Below are 20,491 nucleotides of genomic sequence, written 5' to 3' on the forward strand. Positions count from 1 at the left end.
CAGAAAAAACGCAGGATCTCGCCAACAAGTATGCGAAAAATGAGAATGTATGTGGCAGATGATTGCAAATACCAGACGTAACCCAGACCTAACCGGTGTTATCCTCTAAAATATATATCGAAACCAGCCTTCATTGACTGTTTCAGTGTGGTACCACATTACTACGTTATACAAAGCAGAAAAAGCCCAGGATCTGGCCAACAAGTATGCGAAGAATACGAAAGCACGAGCCAGATGAGGGCAAATCCCAGACCTAACCGAGAGATAACCGGCGTTATCCTCTAAAATATTAATCGCAACCAGGCTTAATTGACTGTTTCGGTGTGGAACCCCATTACTACGGGATCCAAACCAGAAAAAACACAGGATCTGGCCAACAAATATGCGAAAAACGCGAAAGTATGAGCCAGATGATAGCAAATACCAGAACAAACCCAGACATAGCCAGCGTTATCCTCTAAAATACTATTCGGAACCATCTTCTACTGACTGTTTCAGTGTGGTACCACATTACTACGTGATACAAACCAGAAAAAGCCCAGGATCTGGCCAACAAGTATGCGAAAAATGCGAAAGTACGAGCCAGATGAGGGCAAATCGCAGACTTAACCGAGACATAACTGGCGTTATCCTCTAAAATATTAATCGCAACCAGGTTTAATTGACTGTTTCGGTGTGCTACCACATTACTACGTGATCCTAACAATAGAAAAACACAGCATCTGGCCATTCAAGTATGCGAAAAATGCGAAAGTACGGGCCAGATGAGGGCAAATCCCAGACCTAACCGAGATATAACCGGCAATATCCTCTAAAATATTAATCGAAACCAGGTTTAATTGGCTGTTTCGGTGTGGAACGTCATTATTACGGGATCCAAACCAGAAAAAACCCAGCATCTGGCCAACATGTATGCGCAAAAATCGAAAGTATGAGCAAAATGATTGCAAATACCAGAACTAACCCAGACATAACCGGCGTTATCCTCTAAAATACTATTCGGAACCAGCTGCTATTGACTGTTTCAGTGTGGTAACACATTACTACGTGATACAAAGCAGAAAAAGCCCAGGATCTGGCCAACAAGTAAGCGAAAAATGCGAAAGTACGAGCTAGATGATGGGAAATACCAGACCTAACCCAGACATAGCCGGCGTTATCCTTCTGAAATATTAATCGGAACCGGCTTTTATTGACAGTGTCAGTGTGGTACCACTTTACTACGTGTTCCAAACCAGAAAAAGGCCAGGATCTGGCCAACAGGTAATGCGAAAAATGCGAAATTACGATCCAGATGAGTGAAAATCCCAGACCTAACCGAGACATATCCGGCGTTATCCTCTAAAATATTAATCGCAACCAGGTTTAATTGACCCTTTCGGTGTGGTACCGCATTACTACGTGATCCAAACCAGAAAAAACGCAGGATCTCGCCAACAAGTATGCGAAAAATGAGAATGTATGTGGCAGATGATTGCAAATACCAGACGTAACCCAGACCTAACCGGTGTTATCCTCTAAAATATATATCGAAACCAGCCTTCATTGACTGTTTCAGTGTGGTACCACATTACTACGTTATACAAAGCAGAAAAAGCCCAGGATCTGGCCAACAAGTATACGAAGAATACGAAAGCACGAGACAGATGAGGGCAAATCCCAGACCTAACCGAGAGATAACTGGCGTTATCCTCTAAAATATTAATCGCAACCAGGTTTAATTGACTGTTTCGGTGTGGAACCCCATTACTACGGGATCCAAACCAGAAAAAACACAGGATCTGGCCAACAAATATGCGAAAAACGCGAAAGTATGAGCCAGATGATAGCAAATACCAGAACAAACCCAGACATAGCCAGCGTTATCCTCTAAAATACTATTCGGAACCATCTTCTACTGACTGTTTCAGTGTGGTACCACATTACTACGTGATACAAACCAGAAAAGGCCCAGGATCTGGCCAACAAGTATGCGAAAAATGCGAAAGTACGAGCCAGATGAGGGCAAATCGCGGACTTAACCGAGTCATAACCGGCGTTATCCTCTAAAATATTAATCGCAACCAGGTTTAATTGACTGTTTCGGTGTGCTACCGCATTACTACGTGACACAAACAAGAAAAAGCCCAGGATCTTGCCAACAAGTATGCGAGAAACGCGAAAGTATGAGCCAGATGATTGCAAATACCAGAACTAACCCTGGCATAACCAGCGTTATTGTCTAAAATACTAATCGGAACCAGCTTTTATTGACTGTCTCAGTGTGGTCCCACATTACTACGTGATCCAAACCAGAAGAAGCCCAGGATCTGGCCAACAAGTATGCGAAAAATGCGAAAGTACGAGCCAGATGAGGACAAATCGCAGACTTAACCGAGACATAACCGGCGTTATCCTCTAAAATATTAATCGCAACCAGGTTTAATTGACTGTTTCGGTGTGGAACCCCATTACTACGGGATCCAAACCAGAAAAAACACAGGATCTGGCCAACAAATATGCGAAAAACGCGAAAGTATGAGCCAGATGATAGCAAATACCAGAACAAACCCAGACATAGCCAGCGTTATCCTCTAAAATACTATTCGGAACCATCTTCTACTGACTGTTTCAGTGTGGTACCACATTACTACGTGATACAAACCAGAAAAGGCCCAGGATCTGGCCAACAAGTATGCGAAAAATGCGAAAGTACGAGCCAGATGAGGGCAAATCGCGGACTTAACCGAGTCATAACCGGCGTTATCCTCTAAAATATTAATCGCAACCAGGTTTAATTGACTGTTTCGGTGTGCTACCGCATTACTACGTGACACAAACAAGAAAAAGCCCAGGATCTTGCCAACAAGTATGCGAGAAACGCGAAAGTATGAGCCAGATGATTGCAAATACCAGAACTAACCCTGGCATAACCAGCGTTATTGTCTAAAATACTAATCGGAACCAGCTTTTATTGACTGTCTCAGTGTGGTCCCACATTACTACGTGATCCAAACCAGAAGAAGCCCAGGATCTGGCCAACAAGTATGCGAAAAATGCGAAAGTACGAGCCAGATGAGGACAAATCGCAGACTTAACCGAGACATAACCGGCGTTATCCTCTAAAATATTAATCGCAACCAGGTTTAATTGACTGTTTCGGTGTGGAACCCCATTACTACGGGATCCAAACCAGAAAAAACACAGGATCTGGCCAACAAATATGCGAAAAACGCGAAAGTATGAGCCAGATGATAGCAAATACCAGAACAAACCCAGACATAGCCAGCGTTATCCTCTAAAATACTATTCGGAACCATCTTCTACTGACTGTTTCAGTGTGGTACCACATTACTACGTGATACAAACCAGAAAAAGCCCAGGATCTGGCCAACATGTATGCGAAAAAATCGAAAGTATGAGCAAGATGATTGCAAATACCAGAACTAACCCAGACATAACCGGCGTTATCCTCTAAAATACTATTCGGAACCAGCTTCTATTTTCTGTTTCAATGTGGTACCACATTACTACGTGATACAAAACAGAAAAAGCCCAGGATCTGGCCAACAAGTATGCGAAAAATGCGAAAGCACGACACAGATGAGGGCAAATCACAGACCTAACAGAGACATAACCGGCGTTATCCTCTAAAATATTAATCGCAACCAGGTTTAATTGACCCTTTCGGGGTGGTACCGCATTACTACGTGATCCAAACCAGAAAAAACGCAGGATCTCGCCAACAAGTATGCGAAAAATGAGAATGTATGTGGCAGATGATTGCAAATACCAGACGTAACCCAGACCTGACCGGTGTTATCCTCTAAAATATCAATCGCAACCAGGTTTAATTGACTGTTTCGGTGTGCTACCGCATTACTACGTGACACAAACAAGAAAAAGCCCAGGATCTTGCCAACAAGTATGCGAGAAATGCGAAAGTACGAGCCAGATGAGGGCAAATCGCAGACTTAACCGAGACATAACCGGCGTTATCCTCTAAAATATTAATCGCAACCAGGTTTAATTGACCCTTTCGGGGTGGTACCGCATTACTACGTGATCCAAACCAGAAAAAACGCAGGATCTCGCCAACAAGTATGCGAAAAATGAGAATGTATGTGGCAGATGATTGCAAATACCAGACGTAACCCAGACCTGACCGGTGTTATCCTCTAAAATATATATCGAAACCAGCCTTCATTGACTGTTTCAGTGTGGTACCACATTACTACGTTATACAAAGCAGAACAAGCCCAGGATCTGGCCAACAAGTATGCGAAGAATACGAAAGCACGAGCCAGATGAGGGCAAATCCCAGACCTAACCGAGAGATAACCGGCGCTATCCTCTAAAATATTAATCGCAACCAGGTTTAATTGACTGTTTCGGTGTGGAACCCCATTACTACGGGATCCAAACCAGAAAAAACACAGGATCTGGCCAACAAATATGCGAAAAACGCGAAAGTATGAGCCAGATGATAGCAAATACCAGAACAAACCCAGACATAGCCAGCATTATCCTCTAAAATACTATTCGGAACCATCTTCTACTGACTGTTTCAGTGTGGTACCACATTACTACGTGATACAAACCAGAAAAAGCCCAGGATCTGGCCAACATGTATGCGAAAAAATCGAAAGTATGAGCAAGATGCCTCGGCGTGGCGGATGACCTAGGCTGGGAGGGGGGCCCTGAGGGGACCCTCCTCCCGCCAGGCGGCGCCGGGTCGGACCGGTTGGGGGTAGGAGTGCCTCCCCCTACCGGTCCGACGCAAGGGGAGGCACCCTCGGCGGTCTAAGTGCGGCCATGAACGCCCGGCCGCCGAGGGGTGGAAACGGGGTCGCGGGCGGTTGCGAGTTGGGGCTCGCAGCCGCCACTAAACGCGGCCCCGGGACGGATAGCGGCGGGATGGAGTGGCCCCGTCCCGCCGCTATGAGGCAGTGTGTCTACTGGGGGGACCGATTGTCCCCCCGGGGGATGGGCGCGAAAACGCGGGCACGGGGAGGATACCGGAAGAATGCTTCGAGCGATTCCCGGTATCCTCCCAAAGCGTGCCGAAGGGTCACCGTGGGGTTTTTAGTGGGTAGGTCCCGCGCCTGTCGTTGTACGGGCGCGGGGAATCCCACACACCCCTCCCACCTCTCCCCAAGGAGGTGGGAGGGAGTCTTTCGAAGATTTTCCCCACGACAAAAAAAAAAAAAAAAAAAAAAAAAAGTATGAGCAAGATGATTGCAAATACCAGAACTAACCCAGACATAACCGGCGTTATCCTCTAAAATACTATTCGGAACCAGCTTCTATTGACTGTTTCAGTGTGGTACCACATTACTACGTGATACAAAACAGAAAAAGCCCAGGATCTGGCCAACAAGTATGCGAAAAATGCGAAAGCACGACACAGATGAGGGCAAATCACAGACCTAACAGAGACATAACCGGCGTTATCCTCTAAAATATTAATCGCAACCAGGATTAATTGACTGTTTCGGTGTGGTACCGCATTACTACGTGATCCAAACCAGAAAAAACGCAGGATCTCGCCAACAAGTATGCGAAAAATGCGAATGTATGTGGCAGATGATTGCAAATACCAGACGTATCCCAGACCTAACCAGCGTTCTCCTCTAAAATACTGATCGGAACCTGCTTTTATTGACAGTGTCAGTGTGGTACCACTTTACTACGTGTTCCAAACCAGAAAAAGGCCAGAGTCTGGCCAACAAGTAAGCGAAAAATGCGAAAGTACGAGCTAGATGATGGGAAATACCAGACCTAACCCAGACATAGCCGGCGTTATCCTTCTGAAATATTAATCGGAACCAGGTTTAATTGACTGTTTCAGTGTGGTACCACATTACTGCGTGGTCCAAGCCCGAAAAAGGCCAGGATCTGGCCAACAAGTATGCGAAAAATGAGAATGTATGTGGCAGATGATTGCAAATACCAGACGTAACCCAGACCTAACCGGTGTTATCCTCTAAAATATATATCGAAACCAGCCTTCATTGACTGTTTCAGTGTGGTACCACATTACTACGTTATACAAAGCAGAAAAAGCCCAGGATCTGGCCAACAAGTATGCGAAGAATACGAAAGCACGAGCCAGATGAGGGCAAATCCCAGACCTAACCGAGAGATAACCGGCGCTATCCTCTAAAATATTAATCGCAACCAGGTTTTATTGACTGTTTCGGTGTGGAACCCCATTACTACGGGATCCAAACCAGAAAAAACACAGGATCTGGCCAACAAATATGCGAAAAACGCGAAAGTATGAGCCAGATGATAGCAAATACCAGAACAAACCCAGACATAGCCAGCGTTATCCTCTAAAATACTATTCGGAACTATCTTCTACTGACTGTTTCAGCGTGGTACCACATTACTACGTGATACAAACCAGAAAAAGCCCAGGATCTGGCCAACAAGTATGCGAAAAATGCGAAAGTACGAGCCAGATGAGGGCAAATCGCAGACTTAACCGAGACATAACCGGCGTTATCCTCTAAAATATCAATCGTAACCAGGTTTAATTGACTGTTTCGGTGTGCTACCGCATTACTACGTGACACAAACAAGAAAAAGCCCAGGATCTTGCCAACAAGTATGCGAGAAATGCGAAAGTACGAGCCAGATGAGGGCAAATCGCAGACTTAACCGAGACATAACCGGCGTTATCCTCTAAAATTTTAATCGCAACCAGGTTTAATTGACTGTTTCAGTGTGATACCACATTACTACGTGATCCTAACAATAGAAAAACACAGCATCTGGCCATTCAAGTATGAGAAAAATAGGTAAGTACGAGCCAAATGAGGGCAAATCCCAGAACTAACCGAGATATAACCTGCGTTATCCTCTAAATTACTAATCGGAACCAGCTTTTATTGACTGTTTCAGTGTGGTACCATATTTCTACCTGATCCAAACCAGCAAAAAGCCTAGGATCTGGCCAACAAGTATACGAAAAATGCGAAAGTACGGGCCAGATGAGGGCAAATCCCAGACCTAACAGAGACATAGCCTGCGTTATCATCTAAAATACTAATCGGATCCAGCTTCTATTGACTGTTTCAGTGTGGTACCACATTATTACGTGATCCAAACCAGAAAAAGCCCAGGATCTGCCCAACAAGTATGAGAAAAATACGAAAGTACGAGCCAGATGGGGGCAAATCCCAGACCTAACCGAGACATAACCGGCGTTATCCTCTAAAATATTAATCGCAACCAGGTTTAATTGACTGTTTCGGTGTGGTCCCACATTACTACGTGATCCAAACCAGAAGAAGCACAGGATCTGGCCAACAAGTATGCGAAAAATGCGAAAGTGCGAGCCAGATGAGGGCAAATCCCAGACCTAACCGAGACATAACCGGCGTTATCCTCTAAAATATTAATCGCAACCAGGTTTAATTGACTGTTTCGTTGTGGAACGTCATTACTACGGGTTCCAAACCAGAAAAAACCCAGGATCTGGCCAACAAATATGCGAAAAACGCGAAAGTATGAGCCAGATGATTGCAAATACCAGAAATATCGCAGACATAGCCAGCGTCCCCTCAGGGGCTGCCAGCCTTTCAGCTGCAGTACGGGCTTAACGAACCCGGGGTACCCGAGTCATACACACACCGTAAGCCTCCTGTTGGTCGTCACAACGACCCATTCACAATTCCCTATTGGTTTTGTGAATGGTACGTGACGGCAGGAGGAACGGGGGTCTTGGCTTAACCGCCTGGGCCACGAGTATGGCGACTCTATAAAATCGCCCTCCAATCCTAAGCTATGGTGCGCTGCGATGGGATGCATGGTTGGGGGAGAAGGCCCAATCCCAAGCGGCCACCTCCGGGGAACCTGCCGAACCCCCGGAGTATTAGGCTTACCCGGGTAAGGCGGCTCGGCCCGGGTGGACCTTTATTTCCGACCATCTCGTGGGATTATTATGGACACAGAAAATAAAATGGGGATGGGGCGGGTTTTGTCGGTTGGGGAGGACGGAGACGGGGTTGGGGTTAGGGTGGCGGCGCTCGCGCCCCACTCAGCGCCAGGTCCGGCTTCGTGGAGGGTGGAGGAGGACGACGAGACGGCGTCGGTCTCGTCCTTCTCCTCCAGCACGAGCCACATAGGCTCTAAGAGGAAGAGGACGGGGCAGGCCGTCGTCGAGGTGGGCAGGGCGATGAGCCCGTCGGTGAGGCTGAGTTGCCTCAGGGACGAGGTGACCGAGGAGATATCGGAGAGGATCTCCTCGTCCCTGAGGCGGGTGGAGAAAGTCGCCGCTGCCTGCGCCTTTAAGGGGCAGAAAAGCGGTGGCGCGGAGGCCCTGAAGGCCGCGGCGGAGGAAATGAGGGAGGCGGCGCGGGAGCTCAGAGGGCGGAACGCCCGTCTGCAGCTCCTGTTGGAGGAGGAGCGACAGGGGAGGAGGAGGGCAGAGGCGCTGTGGAGCAGCGCGGCCCTCCCTCCCATCTGCCCTCCTCCTCCACCGCCGCGTCCCTCGGCGGAGGAAAATAAGCGGAGTGCGGCGGCAGTGGTGCGGGGCACCGCGGGCCCCTCCAGCCGCACTCCGCCCGTGAAGAAGTCCCCGTCCTCCTCAGAAGACGATCTTCTGAGGAGGATTGGGGACATGATTGATGGCAAGCTGGCCGCCTTCCGGGAGGAGCTCCTCGCCGGAAGAGCGGTCAGCAGGAAGGCGGTGCCTCCCCGACCTGTTCCGGTACAGTCGGGGAAGGCAAAGAAGGGCGGAGTGAAGGTTCCGCCCAGCGTTGCGGCACCAGGGACCCGGGACACGACCCCCAAGGGGGGTGGTGTACCCGTGGTCGCGGTGGTCGCGTCCTCCACAGCACCCTCCCAAGGGGGGGTGGCGTGGAGTGAGGTGGTGGGGCGGAAGGCGAAGCGGGCGGCGAGGAAGGCCTCGCAACCGCAGCCTCCGCCTCCGCCGCCGGCGGCCAAGGTAAAGGCCGTGAAGGTCGGGAAGGCACGACCAGGTCGTCCCCCAAAAACGGCAGCGGTGACGCTGACCGTTGCGCAGGGGGGCGACCTGACACTCGCGGAGGCGATGCGGCTCGCCAGGGAGAATATCTCCCTGGAAGAGCTGGGCATCGCCTCCGTGAGGGCGAAGAGGGCCGTGACCGGGGGTCTCTTGCTGGAGATCCCCGGTGCAGAAGGCGGCGCGAAGGCGGATCGTCTCGCCCAGAGGCTCCGGGAGCAGCTGGGCGAGCGAGGTGTCCGGGTCGCCCGGCCCGGATCGGAGAGATCCGCAGGTCGCCCTCCGGCCTCGGGTCGGTGTGGGCCCGGTGCCCCCTCTCCGCCGCCCGTAAGGTGGCGGAATCCGGGAGGGTGTTGGTGGGGTGGGTTTCGGCGCGAGTGGAAATCCTCGCGCCGCGCCCGCTCCAGTGTCACCGCTGCCTCGAATTGGGGCACGTGAGGCAGTGGTGCACCTCGCCGGTGGACCGCAGCGGTCAGTGTTACCGCTGCGGTGCCAAAGAGCACCGTGCGAGCCAGTGCTCGGCGGCCTCCCACTGCCCGCTGTGTGCGGACATGGGGAGGCCAGCCGATCACAGGGTGGGGAGCAAGAAGTGCTCCCCCCCCCCCTCCCGGAAGGAGAGGAAGAGGCGGGCTGCACCGGCTCCGGTGCCGAGGGCGGTGGCATCGTCCTCCATGGAGGTGGACGGTGCTACGGGGACGGACGGCCGGGAGGAGGCTGGCGCGGCCATTAATTAATGTCGCCCCGCCTCCTCCTCCAGGCCAACCACAACCACTGCCGCGCGGCACAGGACTTGATGTCCCAAGTCCTCGCGGAGTGGGGGGTTGGCCTGGCGGTCGCCGCCGAGCCGTACCGCGTCCCTGATCACCCTCATTGGGTGGGCGACGCGGACGGCTTGGTGGCGACGGTATGGGGAGGGGGCGACGGGTCCCCACCGTTCTCCTTGTCGGAGCGCGGTCGGGGATTCGTCGCCGTGGACTGGGGGGGGGGGAGAGGGGGTCGCTGTGGTGGGGTACTACATATCGCCTCGCAGCGGTCACGTCGCGTTCGAGCAGTACCTATCCGAGGTCGCGGCATGCGTGCAATGCTGCGCGGCCCGGCCGGTGCTGGTCCTGGGAGACTTCAACGCCAAGTCGATGGCGTGGGGGTCCCCCAGGACTTCCGTTCGCGGCGGGATCCTGGGCGACTGGGCGGCGGGACTCGACCTTCGGTTACTGAACCGGGGGTCGGAGCACACGTGTGTGCGGCGATATGGGGGGTCTATCGTGGATGTTGGATTCGCGACCCCCAACGCCGTGCGCATGGTGTCGGGATGGCACGTGGTCGCGGGGGCAGAGGCACTCTCGGATCACCGGTATATCCGGATGGAGGTCTCTGCCGCCGCGGGGGATGCATCCCGACACCACCGTCCGGGTGGTAACCCACCGCGCCGCTGGGCGCTTCGGCGCCTGGACAAGGATGCCCTGATGGCAGCTGCCCTCGCTGCAACTTGGCCGCAGAGGGCGGCCGAGTTGCCGAGTATAGAGGAGGAGGTCGCCCGGCTCGGGGGGATGGTCGCGAACATATGTGACGCGGCGATGCCCCGGGTCGGGCGGGCTTCACCTCGCCGGGCGGTGTACTGGTGGACGGCCGCGATCGCGGAAATGTGAGACGCGAGTGTCCGCGCCCGACGCCAGTACACCCGCGCGCGCCGTCGTCTATGGAGAGGCGATAGCGTGGCGCGAGCGAGGGCAGATGACCTGTATGAGGTATACCGCATGTCGCGGATGGCTCTGCAGGTCGCCATCAAACGGGCCAAGACCGGGGCATGGAAGGAGCTCCTCGAGACCCTTGATGACGACCCATGGGGGCGCCCTTATAAGGTGGTGCTGAACAAGCTCCGCCCGTGGGCGCCCCCCGTCACCGAGGGTCTTGACCCCCGGCTGCTGGAGGGCGTGGTCAATACTCTCTTCCCAATTAGGGAGATGGGACCGCGTCCTCCGGCAGAGGCGACGGCCCCGTTGGAGTGGGTGGCCGAGCCGGGGGTCACGCAGGGGGAGCTGGCCGCAGCAATCAGACGGCTCGGGGCGCGCAACACGGCCCCGGGTCCGGATGGTGTGCCTGGCCGGGTTTGGGTCTTAACCCACGGCGTCCTTGGGGCCGACCTCAGGCGGTTGTTTAACCGATGCCTGTGGGACGGGCGATTCCCCCCCAGTTGGAAGGTGGCGTGGATGGTCCTCCTCCGGAAGGAGGGTCGGCCCGCGGAGTCTCCATCCGCATACCGGCCCATCTGTCTCCTCGACGAGGTGGGCAAGCTCTTCGAACGAGTGATTGATGACCGCCTCGTCGAGCACCTGTCGCGGGGTGTGGCGGGCCTGGCCGACTGCCAGTACGGTTTCCGGGGGGGAGGGCCGGTCGACGGTCGACGCGATTAGTCGGATCAGGGTCCTCTCGGAGTCGGCCGTCTCCCGGGGAGGGGTGGCGTTGGCGGTATCGCTGGATATTGCCAACGCGTTTAACACCCTTCCCTGGGGGGAGATACGGAGGGGGCTCGAATATCATCGGGTACCCCCGTGTCCCAGGCCAGTCGTCGGGGATTATCTCCGCGGCAGGTGGATCGAGTATCCGGGCCGGGATGGTGATATGCGGAGGGAGCTCTACTGCGGGGTTCCGCAGGGGTCGGTCCTCGAGGGAGGTGTACTGCGGTGTTCCGCAGGGGTCGGTCCTCGGGCCACTCCTGTGGAACATCGCGTACGACTCGGTGTTGCGGGCCGGCCTCCCCGACGGCGTCAGCACGGTGTGTTATGCGGATGACACACTGGTGCTGGCCGTCGGGGCGCACTGGGGGAGGGCCATGCGTCGCGCGGAGGAGGGGTCGCAACGCGTCGTCGACCGGATCAGGGGGATGGGGATGACGGTGGCGGTCCATAAGACCGAGGTGATTGCGTTTCATTCACCTCGGCAGGATCCGCCACCCCCTCTGATTCGGGTGGGTGGGGCTGACATCGAGGTGAAGCCCCAGATCAGGTATCTAGGGCTGATCCTCGATAGCCACTGGCGTTTCGAGAAGCATTTCCGCTGCCTGGTCCCCCGGTTGGAAAGGATGGTTGCGGCTCTGGGCCGGATCCTGCCCAATCTGGGGGGCCCGGCGGGCCGAGTTCGTCGCCTCTATGTGGCAATGGTCCAGTCGGTGGCCCTATACGGGGCCCCCGTCTGGGCGGACGACCTGGCTGCCTCCCGGCGCAGCATGACTATGCTGCGTCGGGTGCAGAGGCGCGTGGCGCTCAGGGTCGTCCGCGGGTATCGGACCATGTCACATGAGGCGGCGACGGTTCTAGCGGGGATGCCGCCCATGGACCTGCTCGCGCGGTCGCACGCGGTGATGTACCGGCACCGCGTCGACCGACGCGCGGGGGTGGGGGCGGTCCCGGGCGGGCAGGAACCTGCTTGGGGCGATTTGAAGCGCCAGGCCCGGCAGTCCGTGTTGCTCGCGTGGCAGGAGCGGCTGGCTCTGCCAACCGCGGGGCACCGGACTGTCGGGGCTGTTCGGCCACTCCTGAAGGAGTGGCTGGACAGAGGCCATGGCAGCCTCACCTACCGGCTGGCACAGGTATTTTCCGGGCATGGCAGCTTCGGAAGATACCTGTGCCGGATAGGGAAGGAGCCGACGGCGCGTTGCTGCCACTGCGACGCTGAGCAGGACACGGCGGATCATACCCTGGAGGTATGCCCCGCGTGGGAGGGGGAGCGCCGTGTCCTGGTCGGCGTCGTCGGGCGGGATGTCTCGCTGCCGGGCGTGGTGCGCGCCATGCTCGGCAGCGAGGAGAAGTGGAGGGCCGTGGCCTCCTTCTGCGAGAACGTAATGTTGCAGAAGGAGGCCGCGGGGAGGGAGCGCGAGCTTCAGCGGCGCGCTGAAGCTCGCGCTCGTGCGGTGGCCCGAGGTCGTCGTCCGGTCGCGAGGCGTCGCGGGCGGCCGCCTCGGCGTGGCGGATGACCTAGGCTGGGAGGGGGGTCTGAGGGGACCCCCTGGGAGGACAGGCCCTGAGGGGACCCCCCTCCCGCCAGGCGGCGCCGGGTCGGACCGGTTGGGGGTAGGAGTGCCTCCCCCTACCGGTCCGACGCAAGGGGAGGCACCGTCGGCGGTCTGGTGCGGCCATGAACGCCCGGCCGCCGAGGGGTGGAAACGGGGTCGCGGGCGGTTGCGAGTTGGGGCTCGCAGCCGCCACTAAACGCGGCCCCGGGACGGATAGCGGCGGGACGGAGTGGCCCCGTCCCGCCGCTATGAGGCAGTGTGTCTACTGGGGGGACCGATTGTCCCCCCGGGGGATGGGTGCGAAAGCGCGGGCACGGGGAGGATACCGGAAGAATGCTTCGAGCGATTCCCGGTATCCTCCCAAAGCGTGCCGAAGGGTCACCGTGGGGTTTTTAGTGGGTAGGTCCCGCGCCTGTCGTTGTACGGGCGCGGGGAATCCCACACACCCCTCCCACCTCTCCCCAAGGAGGTGGGAGGGAGTCTTTCGAAGATTCTCCCCACGACAAAAAAAAAAAAAAAAAAAAAAAAAAAAAAAAAAAAAGGGGTCGGTCCTCGGGCCACTCCTGTGGAACATCGCGTACGACGCGGTGTTGCGGGCCGACCTCCCCGACGGCGTCAGTGCCGTGTGTTACGCAGATGACACACTGGTGCTGGCCGTCAGGGCTCAGTGGGGGAGGGCCAAGCGCCTCGCCGAGGAGGGGGTGCAACGCGTCGTCGATCGGATCAGGGGGATGGGGATGACGGTGGCGGTCCATAAGACCGAGGTGATAGCGTTCCACTCACCTCGGCAGGATCCGCCACCCCCTCTGATCCGTGTGGGTGGGGCTGATATCGAGGTGAAGCCCCGGATGAGGTATCTGGGGCTGATCCTCGATAGCCACTAGCGCTTCGAGGAGCATTTCCGCTGCCTGCTTCGGAGAGGATGGTCTCGGCTTTAGGCCGGATCCTCCCCAACCTGGTGGGCCCGGCGGGACGAGTTCGCCGCCTCTATGTGGCAATGATTCAATCGGTGGCCCTATACGGGGCCCCCGTCTGGGCGGACGACCTGGCTGCCTCCCGGCGCAGCATGACTATGCTGCGTCGGGTGCAGAGGCGCATGGCGCTCAGGGTCGTCCGCGGGTACCGGACCGTGTCGCATGAGGCAGCGAGAGGAAGTGGAGGGCCGTGGCCTCCTTCTGCGAGACCGTAATGCTGCAAAAGGAGGCCGCTGAAGCTCGCGCTCGTATGGTGGCGCGAGGGCGTCGCGGGCGGCGGCCTTTACGCGGCGGATGACCCTGGCTGGGAGGGGGGCCCTGAGGGGAGCCTCCTCCCGCCAGGCGGCGATGGGTCGGACCGGGTGGGTCCGGCCCACTGGGAGGCACCCTCGGTGGCCTGGAGCGGCCATCAGCTCACGGCCGCCGAGGGGTAGAAACGGGATCGCAGGCGGTTGCGAGTTGGGGCTCGCAGCCCGCCACTAAATGCGACCCCGGGACGGATGGCGGCGGGATGGAGTGGCCCCGTCCTGCCGCTATGAGACAGTGTGTCTACCGGGGGGACCGTTTGTCCCCCCCCCCCCCCGGGGATGGGCGCAAAGCGCGGGCACGGGGAGGATACCGGAAGAATGCTTCGAGCAATTCCCGGTATCCTCCCAAATCGTGCGGAAGGGTCACCGTGGGGTTTCCAGTGGGTAGGTCCCGCGCCTGTCATTCTACGGGCGCGAGGAATACCACACAACCCTCCCGCCTCTCCCCAAAGAGGTGGGAGGGAGTCTTTCGAAGATTTTCCCCACGACAATAAAAAAAAAAAAAAGAAGCATGAGCCTGATGAGACCAAATCCCAGACCTAACCTAGACCTAACATGCGTTATCCTCTAAAATATTGATCGTGACCAGGTTTAGTCGACTGTTTCGGCCTGGTACCACATTACTACGAGATCCAAACCAGAAAAAGCCCAGGATCAGGACAACAAGTATGAGAAGTATGCGAAAGTATGACCCTGATGAGGGCAAATTCCAGGCCTAACCTAGACCTAACATGCGTTATCCTCTAAAATATCGATCGAAACCATGTTTAATTGACTGTTTCAGTGTGGTACCACATTTCTACGTGATCCAAAGCAGAAAAAAACCCTCGATCAGGTCAACATGTATGTTAAAACTGCGAAAATATGACCCTGACGAGGTCAAATCCCAGACCGAACACAGACCTAACATGCGTTATCCTCTAAAATATTGATCGAGACCAGGGTTAATGGACCGTTTCAGAGTGATACCACATTACCACGTGATCCAAACCTGAAACAGCTCGGGATCTGGCCAACAAGTATGCGAAAAATGTGAAAGTATGACCCTGATGAGGGCAAATCCCAGGCCTAACCTAGACCTAACATGCGATATCCTCTAAAATATCGATCGAAACCAGGTTTAATGGACCGTTTCAGTGTGGAACCACATTACTGTGTGATCCCAACCAAAAAAATTCCAGAATCTGGCCATCAAGTACGAGAAATATGCGAAAGTATGAGTCTGATGCGAGCAAATCCCACACCTAACGTAGACCTTGCATGCGTTATCCTCAAAAATATTGATCGGAACCAGGTTTAATCGTCTCTTTCAGTGTGGTACCACATTACTACGTGATCCAAAGCAGAAAGAGCAAAGGATCAGGCTAACAAGTAAGAGAAATATGCGAAAGTATGAGCCTGATGAGGGCAAATCCTAGACCCAACTCTGACCTAACATGAGTTATCCTCTAAAATATTGATCGAAACCATGTTTAATCGACTGCTTCAGTGTGGTACCACACGACTATGTGATCCAAACAAGAAAAAACCCAGGATCTGTTCAAGAAGTATCTGAAGAATGCGGAAGTATGAGACTGATGTGGGCAAATCCCAGACCTAATCCAGACCTAATCCAGACCTAACATGCGTTATCCTCGAAAATGCTGATCGAGACCAGCTTTAGTCGACAGCTCCAGTGTGGTACCACACTACTACGCGATCAAAACCAGAAAAAACCCAGAATCTGGCCATCGAGTATGAAAAATATACGAAAGTATGAGCTTGATGAGAGCAAATCCCAGACCTAACCTAGACCTAACATGCGTTATCCACTAAAATATTGATCGTGACCAGGTTTAGTCGACTGTTTCTGGGTGGTACCACATTACTATGTGATCCAAACCAGAACAAACCCAGGATCTGTTCAAGAAGTTTGTGAAGATTGCGAAAGTATGAGACTGAAGAGGGCAAATCCCAGACCTAATCCAGACCTAACATGCGTTATCCTCTAAAATATTGATCGTAACCAGGTTTAATTGGCTGTTTCAGTGTGGTACCACATTTCTATGTGATCCAAACCAGAAAGAGGAAAGGATCTGGCTAACAAGTAAGAGAAATATGCGAAAGTATGAGGCTGATGAGGGCAAATCCTAGACCCAACTCTGACCTAACATGAGTCGTCTTCTAAAATATTAATCAAAACCATGTTTAATCGACTGTTTCAGTGTGGTACCACATTACTACGTGATCCAAAGCAGAAAAATCCCAGGATCTGTTCAACATGTATGTGAAGAATGCGAAAGTATGAGCCTGGTGAGGGCAAATCCCAAGGCCTAACCTAGCCCTAACATGCGTTATCATCTAAAATATTGATCGAAACCTGGTTTAATCGACAGTTTCTGGGTGGTACCACATTACTATGTGATCCAAACCAGAACAAACCCAGGATCTGTTCAAGAAGTATGTGAAGAATGCGAAATTATGAGTCTGATGAGGGCAGATTCAGGGCCTAACCTAGACCTAACATGCGTTATCCTCTAAAATATTGATCGAAATCAGGTTTAATTGACTGTTTCAGTGTGGTACCACATTTCTACGTGATCCAAACCAGAAAAAACATGGGATCTGTTCAACAAGTATGTGAAGAATGCGAAATTCTGAGTCTGATGAGGGCAAATTCAAGGCCTAACCTAGACCTAACATGCGTTATCCTCTAAAATATTGATCGCGACCAGGTTTAGTCGACTGTTTCTGGGTGGTACTACATTACTATGTGACCCAAACCAGAACAAACCCAGTATCTGTTCAAGAAGTTTGTGAAGATTGGGAAAGTATGAGACTGAAGAGGGCAAATCCCAGACCTAATCCAGACCTAATCCAGACCTAACATGCGTTATCCTCTAATATATTGATCGAAACCAGGTTTAATTGACTGTTTCAGTGTGGTACCACATTTCTATGTGATCCAAACCACAAAAAACCCAGGATCTGTTCAAGAAGTATGTGAAGAATGCGGAAGTATGAGACTGATGAGGGCAAATCCCAGACCTAATCCAGACCGAACACACACCTAACATGCGTTATCCTCTAAAATATTGATCGAGACCAGGGTTAATGGACTGTTTCACTGTGGTACCACATTTCTACGTGATCCAAACCAGAAAAAACATGGGATCTGTTCAACAAGTATGTGAAGAATGCGAAATTATGAGCCTGATGAGGGCAAATCCTAGACCCAACTCTGACCTAACATGAGTCATCCTCTAAAATATTGATCAAAACCATGTTTAATCGACTGTTTCAGTGTGATACCACATTACCACGTGATCCAAACCTGAAAATGCCCGAGATCTGGCCAACAAGTATGCGAAAAATGTGAAAGTATGACCCTGATGAGGGCAAATCCCAGGCTTAACCTAGACCTAACATGCGATATCCTCTAAAATATCGATCGAAACCAGGTTTAATGGACTGTTTCAGTGTGGAATCACATTACTGTGTGATCCCAACCAGAAAAAGCCCAGAATCTGGCCATCAAGTATGAGAAATAAGCGAAGGTATGAGCCTGATGCGAGCAAATCCCACACCTAACGTAGACCTAGTATGCGTTATCCTCAAAAATATTGATCGGAACCAGGTTTAATCGTCTCTTTCAGTGTGGTACCACATTACTACGTGTTCCAAAGCAGAAAAATCCCAGGATCTGTTCAACAAGTATGTGAAGAATGCGAAAGTATGAGCCTGGTGAGGGCAAATCCCAGGCCTAACCTAGCCCTAACATGCGTTATCATCTAAAGTATTGATCGAAACCTGGTTTAATCGACTGCTTCTGGGTGGTACCACATTACTATGTGATCCAAACCACAACAAACCCAGGACCTGTTCAAGAAGTATGTGAAGAATGCGAAAGTTTGAGACTGAAGAGGGCAAATCCCAGACCTAATCCAGACCTAACTTGCGTTATCCTCTAAAATATTGATCGAAACCAGGTTTAATTGACTGTTTCAGTGTGGTACCACATTTCTACGTGATCCAAACCAGAAAAAACGTGAGATCTGTTCAACAAGTATGTGAAGAATGCGAAATTATGAGTCTGATGTGGGCAAATTCAAGGCCTCACCTAGACCTAACATGCGATATCCTCTAAAATATCGATCGAAACCAGGTTTAATGGACTGTTTCAGTGTGGAACCACATTACTGTGTGATCCCAACCAGAAAAAGCCCAGAATCTGGCCATCAAGTATGAGAAATAAGCGAAGGTATGAGCCTGATGCAAGCAAATCCCACACCTAACGTAGACCTAGCATGCGTTATCCTCAAAAATATTGATCGGAACCAGGTTTAAGCGTCTCCTTCATTGTGGTACCACATTACAGCGTGATCCCAACCAGAGAAAGCCCAGAATCTGGCCATCAAGTATGAGAAATAAGCGAAAGTATGAGCCTGATGAGAGCAAATCACAGAACTAACCTAGACCTAACATGCGTTATCCTCTAAAATATTGATCGAAACCACGTTTAATTGACTGTTTCAGTGTGGTACCACATTTCTATGTGATTCAAACCAGAAAGAGCAAAGGATCTGGCTAACAACTAAGAGAAATATGCGAAAATATGAGCCTGATGAGAGCAAATCCTAGACCCAACTCTGACCTAACATGAGTTATCCTCTAAAATATTGATCGGAACCAGGTTTAATCGTCTCTTTCAGTGTGGTACCACATTACTACGTGATCCAAAGCAGAAAAATCCCAGGATCTGTTCAACATGTATGTGAAGAATGCGAAAGTATGAGCCTGGTGAGGGCAAATCCCAAGGCCTAACCTAGCCCTAACATGCGTTATCATCTAAAATATTGATCGAAACCTGGTTTAATCGACAGTTTCTGGGTGGTACCACATTACTATGTGATCCAAACCAGAACAAACCCAGGATCTGTTCAAGAAGTATGTGAAGAATGCGAAATTATGAGTCTGATGAGGGCAGATTCAGGGCCTAACCTAGACCTAACATGCGTTATCCTCTAAAATATTGATCGAAACCAGGTTTAATTGACTGTTTCAGTGTGGTACCACATATCTACGTGATCCAAACCAGAAAAAACATGGGATCTGTTCAACAAGTTTATGAAGAATGCGAAATTATGAGTCTGATGAGGGCAAATTCAAGGCCTAACCTAGACCTAACATGCGTTATCCTCTAAAATATTGATCGTGACCAGGTTTAGTCGACTGTTTCTGGGTGGTACCACATTACTATGTGACCCAAACCAGAACAAACCCAGGATCTGTTCAAGAAGTATGTGAAGAATGCGGAAGTATGAGACTGATGAGGGCAAATCCCAGACCTAATCCAGACCGAACACACACCTAACATGCGTTATCCTCTAAAATATTGATCGAGACCAGGGTTAATGGACTGTTTCAGTGTGGTACCACATTTCTACGTGATCCAAACCAGAAAAAACATGGGATCTGTTCAACAAGTATGTGAAGAATGCGAAATTATGAGCCTGATGAGGGCAAATCCTAGACCCAACTCTGACCTAACATGAGTCATCCTCTAAAATATTGATCAAAACCATGTTTAATCGACTGTTTCAGTGTGGTACCACACTACTATGTGATCCAAACCACAAAAAACACAGGATCTGTTCAAGAAGTATCTGAAGAATGCGGAAGTATGAGACTGATGAGGGCAAATCCCAGACCTAATCCAGACCGAACACAGACCTAACATGCGTTCTCCTCGAAAATGCTGATCGAGACCAGCTTTAGTCGACAGTTTCAGTGCGGTACCACACTACTACGCGATCAAAACCATAGAAAACCCAGAATCTGTCCATCGAGTATGAGAAATATGCGAAAGTATGAGCTTGATGAGAGCAAATCCCAGACCTAACCTAGGCCTAACATGCGTTATCCTCTAAAATATTGATCGTGACCAGGTTTAGTCGACAGTTTCTGGGTGGTACCACATTACTATGTGATCCAAACCAGAACAAATCCAGGATCTGTTAAAGAAGTTTGTGAAGAATGCGAAAGTATGAGACTGAAGAGGGCAAATGCCAGACCTAATCAAGACCTAATCCAGACCTAACATGCGTTATCCTCTAAAATATTGATCGAAACCAGGTTTAGTTGACTGTTTCAGTGTGGTACCACACTACTATGTGATCCAAACCACAAAAAACACAGGATCTGTTCAAGAAGTATGTGAAGAATGCGGAAGTATGAGACTGATGAGGGC

The sequence above is a fragment of the Colletes latitarsis genome, chromosome 1 (genome assembly GCF_051014445.1).
Source record: "Colletes latitarsis isolate SP2378_abdomen chromosome 1, iyColLati1, whole genome shotgun sequence".
NCBI classification, from domain to species: Eukaryota; Metazoa; Arthropoda; class Insecta; order Hymenoptera; family Colletidae; genus Colletes; species Colletes latitarsis.